Genomic DNA, 14,002 nt, shown 5'->3' on the forward strand with positions numbered 1-14,002 from the left:
CTGATGAATCCAAATTGAGATTTTTGGTTCCAACCGCCGTGTCTTTGTGAGATGCGGTGTGGGTGAACGGATGATCTCCGCATGTGTGGTTCCCACCGTGAAGCATGGAGAAGGAGGTGTGATGGTGTGGGGGTGCTTTGCTGGTGACACTGTCTGTGATTTATTTAGAATTCAAGGCACACTTAACCAGCATGGATACCACAGCATTCTGCAGCGATACGCAATCCCATCTGGTTTGCACTTAGTGGGACTATCATTTGTTTTTCAACAGGACAATGACCCAAAACACACCTCCAGGCTGTGTAAGGGCTATTTGACCAAGAAGGAGAGTGATGGAGTGCTGCATCAGATGACCTGGCCTCCACAATCCCTCAAACTCAACCCAATTGAGATGGTTTGGAATGACTTGGACTGCAGAGTGAAGGAAAAGCAGCCAACAAGTGCTCAGCATATGTGGGAACTCCTTCAAGACTGTTGGAAAAGCATTCCTCATGAAGCTGGTTGAGCGAATGCCAAGAGTGTGCAACGCTGTCATCAAGGCAAAGTGTGGCTACTTTGAAGAATCTCACATATATTTTGATTTGTTTAACACATTTTTGGTTCCTAAATGATTCCATATGTGTTATTTCATAGTTTTGATGTCTTCACTATTATTCTACAATGTAGAAAATAGTAAACATAAAGAAAAACCTTGAATGAGTAGGTGTGTCCAAACTTTTGACTTGTACTGTAAGTATTACATGGTAATACTTACAGTAGTCTGATGGGTGATGATATTGCCTATCACTTGTGAATGATGCCCAGCATAAGGCAAGAAACAATGCCTTTTTCTTTGCGACTTTTTTAATCATAGCCTAGCCCATAGGCTTATATGTTTTGATAAGATTTGTATCACAACTAAAGTGGCCAAATAACTTCTTAAAATTAAGCACATTAATCTGCTTTACAAGGGGTGTAGAGCCTAACTGGCATACATAAGCAGTGTGTGAGTTTCAAGTTTGGGGAAGATAATTTTCACCATAAAAATGCACCTTTATAATAAAAGCATTACATGCATAATTGCATTTGCGGTCACTTTTGATAATGGTGTTTTCCCGCTAATGGAACATTCGCACTTATAGCCTACTGCCATGTGCGTATTGCTGCGCTTATAATGTGAAGAAATAGCCTAATAGTTTATCAACATTTAAAGCTAAACATTCTGATCTATTGCGTAAGCCACATTGCGTAAAAATGGTTTTTTGATGCTAGTGGTTGTATTAATTTGGGATCAATCGCATCCCACAACTGTCCCAGACTATGTTTGGAATATTTATTTCTCGCACAGAATAGGTCGACTTTTGTACTATGGGGGATAGTAGATTAACATAGGCTAGTGCTTTTGCTGTTCGTTAGGCCTACTCATCTTGTTGGCTGACGAAAAGTAAATGTGGACAGTTCTTCCAATATCTTCAATATGCACCTCAGAATTGGATAAGGACACACGCAGTTGTGTCCCTGATGTGTCTGTCGTGAGAGATATTTCAGAGTGCGCAGCACTCAGGGAGAAGGGCACAACGCAGCACTCCAGGCCAAGGGCACAGGCCGCAAAAGGCATGGATTTTTTTAGGGTGCATTACGGCCACACAAAGGGGATGCCGCCGTGAAAATCGAGGCATTATCAAGTGCTTGTCAAATTGTGAATGAGAGACTGATGAAGGGTGTACAGCCTGCGCAAAAAAACAAAACAGAGCTCATGCCTTTCAAGTGACTTTTTTCAAATCATCATTAGAGTCGCATCATGCAGCCTTACAATGTATTAAAAATCTAAATATATAGCCCAACGTTTGTAGAACAACTAAAGTTAGATTAACAACTCTAAATTAAGCATATAGGAGTACCTATTTCTTTGTTAACCTCTACGGGATCGGTGTCCCGTATACGGGACAGTTGAGCTAACGTGCGCTAATGTGATTTGCATTACTGTTGTAAGTAACAGCAAACTTTCCAGGACATAGACATGTCTTATATGGGCTGAAAGCTTAAATTCTTGTTAATCTAACTGCACTGTCCAATTTACAGTAGCTTTTACAGTGATAAAATACCATGCTATTGTTTGAGGAGAGTGTACAACAACAACAAAAACGTATCACGGCAACTGGTTTGATACATTCACCTCTGAAGGTAAATAATGTACTTACATTCAGTAATCTTGCTCTGATTTGTCATCCTAAGGGTCCCAGAGATCAAATGTAGAATAGGTTTGTGTGATAAAATCAATTTTTATATTCAAATGTAGGAACTGGGTTCTACAGTTTGAACCACTGCTGTCTCTGGCTCCACAACCACCCCGCCTGGCCATCTAGATGTGTGAAAGTTAGTGTATAAGCTAATGATCCATCATGTATGACATTCCTGGGAGTGTGTAAACTTACATTTTGTATTACCATATCATTTTTGTATGTTCTCTATAGTTATGTACTTGAAAATGTATCAATTCACCAAATTCCGGCACATTTGGGCAGACATGATACAAAATAGTCCAGTATTGCAATGCTTCACTGGATCAATCTGAAACTTTCCACACACATTGCTAAATTGCGCCTAAACTGCAATATTATAATGTGGCCTTTCTCTTGCATTTCAGAGATGATGATAAAAAATAAAATGAAAACGCATGTTTTTCTGTTTGTATTATCTTTTACCAGATCTCATGTGTTATATTCTCCTGAGGTAGAGTATCTCATTATAAGCTGTAAACCACACTATCTACCAAGAGAGTTTTCATCTATATTCTTCATAGCTGTCTATTTACCACCACAAACCGATACTGGCACTAAGACCGCACTCAATGAACTTTATACGGCATAAGCAAACAGGAAAACGCTCATCCAGAGGCGGCGCTCCTAGTGGTCGGGGACTTTAATGCAGGGAAACTTCAATCTGTTTTACCTCTTTTCTACCAGCATGTTAAATGTGCAACCAGAGGGGAAAAAAACTCTTAACCACCTTTACTCCACACACAGAGACGCGTACAAAGCTCTCCCTCGCCCTCCATTTGGCAAATCTGACCATAATTCTATCCTCCTGATTCCTGCTTACGAGCAAAAACTAAAGCAGGAAGCACCAGTGACTCGGTCAATAAAAAAGTGGTCAGATGAAGCAGATGCTAAGCTACAGGACTGTTTTGCTAGCACAGACTGGAATATGTTCCGGGATTCTTCCGATGGCATTGAGGAGTACACCACATCAGTCACTGGCTTCATCAATAAGTGCATCGATGACGTCGTCCCCACAGTGACTGTACGTACATACCCCAACCAGAAGACATGGATTAAAGGCAAAATCCGCACTGAGCTAAAGGGTAGAGCTGCCGCTTTCAAGGAACGGGACTCTAACCCGGAAGTTTATAAGAAATCCCGCTATGCCCTCCGACGAACCATCAAACAGGCAAAGCATCAATACAGGACCAATATCGAATCATACTACACTGGCTACGACGCTCGTCGGATGTGGCAGGGCTTGCAAACTATTACAGACTACAAAAGGAAGCACAGCCGCGAACTGCCCAGTGACACGAGCCTACCAGACGAGCTAAATTACTTCCACGCTCGCTTCGAGGCAAGTAACACTGAAACATGAATGAGAGCATCAGCTGTTTCGGACGACTGTGTGATCACGCTCTCCGTAGCCGATGTGAGTAAGATGAAAAAAGTATGAAAATGTATGCACTCTGGATAAGAGCGTCTGCTAAATGACTAAAATGTAAACTGTAAAGATCTTTAAACAGGACAACATTCACAAGGCCGCAGGGCCAGACGGATTACCAGGACGTGTACTCCGAGCATGCGCTGACCAACTGGAAAGTGTCTTCACTGACATTTTCAACCTCTCCCTGTCTGAGTCTGTAATACCAACATGTTTCAAGCAGACCACCATAGTCCCTGTGCCCAAGAACACTAAGGTAACCTTCCTAAATGACTACCGACCTGTAGCACTCACATCTGTAGCCATGAAGTGCTTTGAAAGGCTGGTCAAGGCTCACATCAACACCATTATCCCAGAAACCCTAGACCCACTCCAATTTGCATACCGCCCCAACAGATCCACAGATGATGCAATCTCTACACTGCCCTTTCACACCTGGACAAAAGGAACACCTATGTGAGAATGCTATTCATTGACAACATCTCAGCGTTCAACACCATAGTGCCCTCAAAGCTCATCACTAAGCTAAGGACCCTGGGACTAAACACCTCCCTCTGCAACTGGATCCTGGACTTCCTGACGGGCCGCCCCCAGGTGGTAAGGGTGGGTAACAACACATCCGCCATGCTGATCCTCAACACGGGGGCCCCTCAGAGGTGCGTGCTCAGTCCCCTCCTGTACTCCCTGTTCACTCATGACTGCATGGCCAGGCACGACTCCAACATCATCATTAAGTTTGCCGATGACACAACAGCGGTAGGCCTGTTCACCGACAACGACGAGACAGCCTATAGGGAGGAGGTCAGAGACCTGGCCGTGTGGTGCCAGGACAACAACCTCTCCCTTAACGTGATCAAGACAAAGGAGATGATTGTGGACTACAGGAAAAAGAAGAGGACCGAGCACGCCCCATTCTCATCGACGGGGCTGTAGTGGAGCATGTTGAGAGCTTCAAGTTCCTTGGTGTCCACATCACCAACAAACTAACATGGTCCAAGCACACCAAGACAGTCGTGAAGAGAGAACGACAAAACCTATTCCCCCTAAGGAGACTGAAAAGATTTGGCATGGGTCCTCAGATCCTCAAAAGCTTCTACAGCTGCACCATCGAGAGCATCCTGACTGGTTGCATCACTGCCTGGTATGGCAACTGCTCGGCCTCCGACCGCAAGGCACTACAGAGGGTGGTGTGTACGGCCCAGTACATCACTGGGGCCAAGCTTCCTGCCATCCAGGACCTCTATACCAGGCGGTGTCAGAGGAAGGCCCTAAAAATGGTCAAAGACTCCAGCCACCCTAGTCATAGACTGTTCTCTCTGCTACCACATGGCAAGCCGTACCGGAGCGCCAAGTCTAGGTCCAAAAGGCTTCTAAACAGCTTCTACCCCCAAGCCATAAGACTCCTGAACATCTAATCAAATGGCTACCCAGACTATTTGCATTGCCCCCCCCCCCCCCCCCCCCCCCACACACACACACACTTTTACACTGCTGCTACTCTCTGTTTATTATCTACGCATAATCACTTTAATAACTCTACCTACGTGTACATATTACCTAAATTACCTCGACAAACCGCTGCCGCCGCACAGTGACTCGGTACCGGTACCCCCTATATATAGCCTCGCTATTGTTATTTTTACTGCTGCTCTTTAATTATTTGTTACTTTTATTTTGTATTATTTTATATTGTATTTTTTGAAGAAAAAAAATGGTATTCTTTCTTAAAACTGCATTGTTGGTTAAGGGCTTGTAAGTAAGCATTTCACTGTAAGGTCTACACATGTTGTATTCGGCGCATGTGACAAATAACATTTGATTTGATAAGGACAACTCAGAGCATGCTATTCTGTTCTTCTGAAATAGACTACATTTTCTTCATATCATGCTTCTTTAGACCTGTCTAAAATAAATAATGGATTTATTGTGAAAGTGTAGGCTATATTACATGGATTTATTAGACTTTTTTAAATGTAGATGTTCCAAAGGTCTGCATCAGTGGCTTGTAGGCTATGTATGGAAGCCAGGAGATGTTAAATGTGTTTATGTTAATTAACGGTCAATTACCGTGAGACCGACAGTTATTTGCTTGACAATAACCGGCTGACTAAATTTTGTGACCACCACATCCCTAGACCCAAGATGCATTTGTCATTTGTCTCAATGTGGCACGGCTTCAGAGTTCAGGCTGGTGGTCCCTGGGCTGGCTTCCTGTCTGCCCAGTGAGGTGTGTGAGTACGAGGTACTGTGGGCGGTGTGTCCGCTGAGACCCAGGCTGTTGCTATGGCTGTTCCCGCTGTTGCCAGCCCAAAGGTCCGGGGCTACAGGAGCCCAGAGAGTTGGCATGAGGGCCAGGACTTCCACTGACTGATGCTAGTGTAAACAAGCCACAATATGTCCCTCTGGGTCCTCTCACACACAGGGGCACGGGCCAGGCACTGCCATCTCTCTACCAGGCCAGGAACTGGCCCAGGTTCCCAACCCCTACAACAGGTCACTGCCACAGAGATAATATCCGATATAGAGTGATCGTGTACAGCTCTGAGCCATGGGAAATATGGCTGTGCTGGGGTGAGGTTTCGTGTGGTGAGGTTTCGTGACCATAGGTAGGAAGGATAAGGACATCCCCTTACATCATTGTCTCATAGCGCACTGATTCCGTTTGCACTGATTCCCTGTCAGATTAGGGACAAGAAGCACGTAGGAGTGACGCCACTTGACGTAAGACAATGCCCTTACATGTCACGGATAAGATGATCATATTTATTTCCTGAATTTAGGCATACAACTATGATATATTCCTGCTGAACTGTACTGCAGTGGTATGAATATCATTAATTTCCATTATGAACAAATGGCAGTTTGAGGAGAAACAAAATGGGTATTCATCATGGGGCTAAAACAAAGAATCAGGCACAACTTCTCTCAGGGAGTTGGGAGAAACCCCTTGGGGAACCACTGAACTGTTTTGAAGACAAAGATCTTCTAGCAGGAAAACAGTCTTATTCCATGTCTGCTTTCTCCATGATTAGACCGTATTAACCCCTGTGTTCCCCTTGTACTTTACAGACCATTGTTCACTATGGGGGAAACAATATAATCACTTCTTGGCAAAGGAGAGAGGTTGAAGGCCAATGAAGGTCTGAGAGCAGAGCAGTAACATAACACCAGAGGTAGCGATATATAAAAACAAAAACAAAAGAAAGATTACCTTCAACTCTATCCTGATTATGAAAAGTAAAACAGAGCCCATCCCCCACAATCCATAATAAGTACTTTTTTTTACAGGGTTGTGTGATAGGGGTTCTGGTGCTTACAAACTATTTCCAACATTGAACTTTAATTCAAAATGCACATCCTGTAGCGGGGCTACGTTGTAATTACTCACCATTTATACACTCTATTGTAATTGGTACCAGACTAGGTCTCTTGTGAAATGGATCCCTGTTGCCCAGCCACAGCCAGACACTGTTTTATTGTGGTGGTGGGGACTCTTGTTTGTGTGTGTGTGTCTTGGAGTAGGCTGAGAAATCATGTCTTTAAATCCCCCGAGTTCGCCATCAAGTGCTGCCCTGGCCTCACACTCTCATGCCTCACACACGTAACAGAGCTGGGTAGTTGGTCATACTAGGGCCTCAGGCCCTGTTTACCATAATGCAAAACAGCCTTGTATGTAAGACTGGGTTGTGGGACCCCAGTGGTTGAGGAAGTTGTGTGTAGAGGAGCTTTGAGTGGCTATAGGGAGGAGTTCTTGAAAAAGGTATCTGATCAAAAACATCAGCACAATACATTTGCAGAGGTATTAACATGTGTGCAGTTATCTTTTCTATAGGAAGGAATTCCACTAAATCTCCATGTCAGTGCCAGGCATCCCGGAATGCAGAGGTATTCAAGTGTGTGCAGATATATTTTCTATTGGAAGGAATTCCACCACATCTCCACGTCAGTGCCAGGCATCCAGGAAACTAATAACATCGAGAGTGTGGATTCCTGTCCGGTGAGAATGCAATGGGCAGTGACGTGGAGATAAGGAACTCCATGGTTCTGTGCACAGCCCTCTGATCTCAGGGCTGCTTTTTGTCACGCTCTGGCTCCGGGACTTTGTATGTTGAGCCAGGGTGTGTTCGTTTCGTTGTGTTCTGTTTGGTTGGGTTGTTCTATGTGGTTGTATTTCTTTGTTTGGATGAGTGACTCCCAATCAGAGGTAACGAGTGTCAGCTGTTTGGCTCGTTGTCTCTGATTGGGAGCCATATTTATACTGTCTGTTTTCACCTTGTGTTTGTGGGTTTTTGTTCCTTGTCAGTCATTGTCTGAGGACGTTACGTATCGTTTATTGTTTTGTATTCGTGTTTGCACTTTACTATTAAAGTATGTTCGCTCAACACGCTGCGCCTTGGTCCTCTCTAACCAACGATCGTGACAGAAAAACCCACCTTAACCAGATCAAGCAGCGTGACGAGGAGAGAGGATGGACGTGGGAGGAGATGATTGCGAGTCTGGCAAGAGGGAGAGAGGCCTGGGCCACGGGGAGGAGAGACCCCCAGGAAATTTTTAGGGGGGGGCTCACGACGTCGGGGCAGCAGGTGTACGGGTTAGAGCGGTGCAAAGCGTTGGCAGAGAAGGCCGCCAGGTTAGGGGGGCCACTGGGCACAGAGGAGAGGGAAAGTGTGGAGGCACGGCGAGAGGTACTGGGGTGTGTTACCAGTCCGGTCCGGCCCGTTCCTGATCCCTGCGTGGGGCCAGTGGTGTGTGTCCCCAGTACGGTCCGGCCTGTTCCTGCCATTCCCACCAAGGCAGTGGTGCGCGTCGTCAGCCCAGCCCGGCCTGTTCCTGCCATTCCCACCAAGTCTGTGGTGTGCGTCGACAGCCCGGCCCGGCCTGTTCCTGCCATTCCCACCAAGTCAGTGGTGCGCGTCGTCAGCCCAGCCCGGCCTGTTCCTGCCATTCCCACCAAGTCAGTGGTGCACGTCGTCAGCCCAGCCCGGCCGGTTCCTGCCATTCCCACCAAGTCAGTGGTGTGCGTCGACAGCCCAGCCCGGCCTGTCCCTGCTCCACGCACCAAGCCTACGAGGTGCGTCGCCAGTCCAGCCCGGCCTGTCCCTGCTCCACGCACAAAGCCTACGGTGTGCGTTGCCAGTCCAGCCCGGCCTGTTCCTGCTCCACGCACAAAGCCTACGGTGTGCGTCGCCAGCCCAGCCCGGCCTGTCCCTGCTCCACGCACAAAGCCTACGGTGTGCGTCGCCAGCCCGACCCGGCCTGTTCCTGCCACTCGCACCAAACCAGGGGTGCGAGTCGCCAGCCTGGTCCAACCCGTTCCTGCTACTCGCACCAAGCCAGGGGTGCGAGGCGTCAGCCTGGTCCAGCCCGTTCCTGCTACTCGCACCAAACCAGGGATGCGAGTCGTCAGCCTGGTCCAGCTCGTTTCTGCTACTCGCACCAAACCAGGGAATGGAGTCGTCAGTCCGGTGAGGCCCGTTCCTGTTCCACGCACCAAGCCAGGGGCGCGTGTCGTCAGTCCGGCTCCGACCAGCGGGGCTAGACAGGACCAGGGGTACTTTGGGGGGTTGGAGAGGAGGTGGGGATCAGGGCCGGAGCCAGAACCACCGCCGAGGAGGTATGCCCACCCAGCCCTCCCTTGTTTAGCCCTTATTGAGGCGCGGTCGCAGTCCGCGCCTTTAGGGGGGGGTACTGTCACGCTCTGGCTCCGGGACTTTGTATGTTGAGCCAGGGTGTGTTCGTTTCGTTGTGTTCTGTTTGGTTGGGTTGTTCTATGTGGTTGTATTTCTTTGTTTGGATGAGTGACTCCCAATCAGAGGTAACGAGTGTCAGCTGTTTGGCTCGTTGTCTCTGATTGGGAGCCATATTTATACTGTCTGTTTTCACCTTGTGTTTGTGGGTTTTTGTTCCTTGTCAGTCATTGTCTGAGGACGTTACGTATCGTTTATTGTTTTGTATTCGTGTTTGCACTTTACTATTAAAGTATGTTCGCTCAACACGCTGCGCCTTGGTCCTCTCTAACCAACGATCGTGACACTTTTAACATGAATACGCCATAGATTATGCTCACAAAGGACTACATCAGTTATACAGTCTATACAGTGGCAGGCTTTTTTGTGGGTGATTTTGTGGGCTGACTATTTTTTATATTGGAAGGAAGGAATTACAAGGAATAAGGACTGTATTACATTCTATGATTAAAAAACGAAGCTAAGTAGGCTAAATCTAAGGGTAAATGTTATTACTGAATGACGTAAAACAAGCATTAGGCTACACCTTTTTTTCCTTCTTTTTTTTTACAAACAGAAGCCCCACTCCCACTTCCAACTAAATACCAAAACAAGAAAGAGGAAGGAATGTCAGACAGGAGTCTTGTGGTGGTTCTCTGAAATCTAATCACTAAAAGCCTCCTCCCTCCTCCACAGTGCTAGCAGCAGCATCTTCTCAGGTCAGACCAGGTCCTAAATGACATTAGTCTGACTACAATGACAAAACCTATGGCCTTCAATAAAGCTTATTACAAATGAGTGACAGATTAAAGCTGCTATTTTAAACCAAACTGAGTTCTGCTTGTGTGGATGGGGTGTCTGTGTGTGAAACGCTTCACATTGCCTTGTAAGTGGAAAACATTTGTAGACATTGTAAACATGTTTGTAGATGTGCAAGTTGTGCAACTTTGAAATTACCATAAAATAAATATGTCTAGACAGTTAAGAAAATACAAAAAGTTGAGTTAAGGTAACTACAAGGTAATTACATAAATTATTCCACTGGTAAAGTTTGCCAGAAAATATCCTGTATTTATAGTAGGCCACCTGAAAAACATAGGCTCGCCTCGAGCACACCCTTACAGCTGAACACTTGCTCAGAATTTAGGCTAACCCACTCCTCCTACTCCCTCCACCCCCTCAATCCAAAAATCTCTAGGGAGACGGAGTTTGAGATGTCCGTCCCTCAACAGGGATTAAAACCATCCCCAGTCACGCCACAGCCACGGTTAAAGCCCCAGCTCCTGTAAAGCTTTCCATTAGGAGCTTCTGGAGCCCCACACTCCTCTCCCCTCTCCCTCCCTAACATCAGGCCGGCTGGCTGGATGTTATATTAGACTCCAGAGTGGCCCCCGCCTCCCCTAGTCGGGAGGTCAACACTGGCAGGATCTCGAACATCTGGACGGCACGTTTAGCCAGCAGCAATAATACAGCCTTTGTTCCCCTGCCATGATGGCTCTATAAGCGGGCCAGCTTTGAAGTGCCAGCCTGATGCCAGGAGCAGGGCCATAGGAGCAACACTGATTGGGGCAACAGACCTAGTCTCCTGGCTCCTACTCTGGCCAAGGGTTTGGAGGGTTGGTTTGGACATGATGAGGACATGGGTTTAGTTTAGTCCATGTTCTGGCGGTCCCATCAGTCATTAGGGCAGTAATTGAACACATGTTTACAACAGCTGTGGGATTAAGCTACTACAGCTTTGAAGGAAAATGAAACAGGTTCTAAGGAAAGTTTTACGGAGAAGGCCTATGTTTCTTTAATATTATCAACAAAATGACAGTGCTGTGTAGTAGGCAGCCCAAAACAAACAGGACTCAGATACTGATATAGTACAGTATCTGCTGGCCAACACTGTTTGCTTCAACATGTGTGTAATAGCTGATTGTATGAAAAAAGTGTCAATACAAAGATGCTGAAAGCACAAAAGAAGCCCTTTGTATTCTACTACTGTTCTAATACATCATTATGCCAAAAATATTGTTGTGACCTACTCTACAGGTAGTTTCAGTCGCTAATGGTAGAGTGGGTGACTGGAAATATAAACTGAGTCCGCATAAACATTAGCCCTATAGGTATATTAAATAGTGTTTAGCTTAATTATGAGTGGGAAATAGGCTATACAGAGAGGAAATTAGTATAGGAGGAAAAAGTGGAAAAGGTGTAATGTTTTACAGACATGAGACACAATGTATCCATTATCAACCATTATTCAATGTTTATAAACATGTAATAAAACCATGGGCTATAGGCTATTCTCAGGTAGAGATCCAATGCATGTGTTGATGTAAAAGATATGTGCCACATAGTAAACAAGTGTGGCAAATTGCTCTGAAATGTCCCTCTCTTGTTTTAAAAGTGTGATATTATTCACCGCGAGAAACAACCCGCGATATTGTAACGGGCACAACTGTTCCACTATGCAGCCTGATAATAATGTTTCCATTATCCCGGCCGCCTGTTATTACCGATTACTACACCTGGGATACTGTTGTAAAGGGTTAGTTAAGATACAGTATAACGTTAACATCTTAACATTAGCGGGGAAACCACAAACGTAATCATACCTTCGTGTTGTAGGCTAGGTGCCGAAAAAACAACAGAAGTCCCCCCACTCTTCTGTAGCCGGACTGAAGTTTAGGAAAAATAGATGCTGTTGAGTAATGGAATCTGCAAATGTGACATTTTCTCGGCGCAAGCCTATAAATCACTTCTATGAACTGCGACAAAGTGATACGGTCCACAGCAAAGAGAACTGCATCGAAAAAAATTTAGGTGCATTGAAATATCCATGGCTGAAAGTTTTTTGGTGCGCCGTCTCTGCGCTATCACTTGGGGTCTGCCCAATACGCTGCGGAAAATCGCCCTATGCCTATTTCATTACTCTTGCTTGTAAATACATTGCATCGGAACTGGGACACCGCAAGGCATTGTGGACCATTTTAAAGCTGCAATACACTGTAGAAGAGGGGGTAGGACTACTCACCTAAAGGAGTGGAGTTCCTGAAAGTGGTTGGTAGCCTACTTGAGTAGGTACCATATGGTGACATTCAGGTAGGCTATATTGTTCTTTAATACAGAATATACACACACAGAATAACAACATTCTTAATAATATCTATTAAAAACATTATTCAGTCTATAAGAGGTAAAAGCACATTATATAAAAGCTGTTAGTTCTTCATTCTGTATTTAGATGTTTGGACCCCATCCCCTCCTCCAGACTATCTGGAGACCTTCTCCAATTCCTCACTTCCCACATCAACTCATCCCTGACCACTGGCTGTGTCCTCTCTGACTTCAAGATAGCCAGAGTCAAGAAACCAACACTCTGCCCCTCTGACGTAAAAAACTATGGACCAGTATCCCTTCTTTATTTTCTTTCCAAAACAATTGAGTGTGCTGTCTATGACCAACTCTCTCGTTACCATGGGAGACCTTGGGAAGGTTGAACACCAGGCGGGCTGCAGCGTTCTGGATAAGTTTCAGGGGTTTGATGGCAGAAGCGGGAGGCCCAGCCAACAGAGAGTTGCAGTAGTCCAAATGGTAGATGACAAGTTCCTGGATTAGGACTTGCGCCGCTTTCTGTGTGAGGAAAGGTCGTACTCTATGGATGTTGTAAAGCATGAACCTGCAGGAGCAAGTGACCGCTTTCATGTTTGCAGAGAACGAGGGTGTTGTCAGGGGTCACGCTAAGGTTCTTTGCACTCTGGGAGGGGACACCGTGGAGTTGTCAACTTCGATGGAGAGGTCTTGGAACAGGCAGGCCTTCCCTGGGAGGAAGAGCAGCTCCATCTTGTCGAAATTTAGCTTGAGGTGGTGGGCCAACATCCAAGCTGAGATGTCTGCCAGGCACACAGAGATGCGTGTTGCCACCTGGGTGTCAGAAGCGAGGAAGGAGAAAAGTAGTTGAGTGTCATCAACATAGCAATGATAGGAGAGACCATGTGAGGATATGACAGAGCTGAGTGAGTTGGTGTATAGAGAAAAGAGTCTTGAAGCTCACTCAACTGAGACTGCTCTCCTCTGTCTCAAGCAGGCTCTCTCCTCTGTTCTCATCCTCCTAGATCTATCTGCCTTCGACGGCATGAACCATCAGATCCTCCTCTCTACCCTCTCAGGGCTGGATTGCATGCAGCCCGGGATTGCATTCTACCTGGCAATGTTTCCGGAATGCTTATCGTATCTGTTTCTAACAACAGAAAAGATTTCAGAACCATCTGAAATGGTGGGTGTCATGACTTGCTGAAATGACATGAAACAACCCGACTGTGATATGTGGTTGTCTCACCTAGCCATCTTAAGATGAATTCACTAAATGTAAGTCGCTCTTGATAAGAGCATCTGCTAAATGATTAAAATGCCAAATGTAATTATATGCATGTATTCATATGATATTTAATATAAGTCTATGATTCATGCAGTCTGGGGACATTACAATTCAAAGTCTGCAGCTGATTTTGAGCATCATCATAATCTCTATGAGTAAACAAGTATCTTGAGAGTTCAACATTTGTCTGCTTAGCTTTGAGCGTCATTTTACTGACCAAGAC

At 45.7% G+C, this 14,002-nt stretch overlaps 1 protein-coding gene across 1 annotated transcript in view; it reads right to left on the bottom strand.

Annotated features, from left to right (window-relative positions):
• Positions 1 to 12,298, bottom strand: part of LOC311137725 (ras association domain-containing protein 8-like) — a 53,004-nt gene extending 40,706 nt beyond the window's left edge. The window contains exon 1 of the mRNA XM_084172286.1: positions 12,017 to 12,298. The gene's annotated coding sequence lies outside the window, so the exon portion shown is untranslated. The remainder of the gene's footprint in view (positions 1 to 12,016) is intronic.
• Positions 12,299 to 14,002: the final 1,704 nt, after the last annotated feature.

The sequence above is a fragment of the Coregonus lavaretus genome (genome assembly GCF_964263955.1).
Source record: "Coregonus lavaretus genome assembly, chromosome: 11".
Lineage (NCBI taxonomy): Eukaryota > Metazoa > Chordata > Actinopteri > Salmoniformes > Salmonidae > Coregonus > Coregonus lavaretus.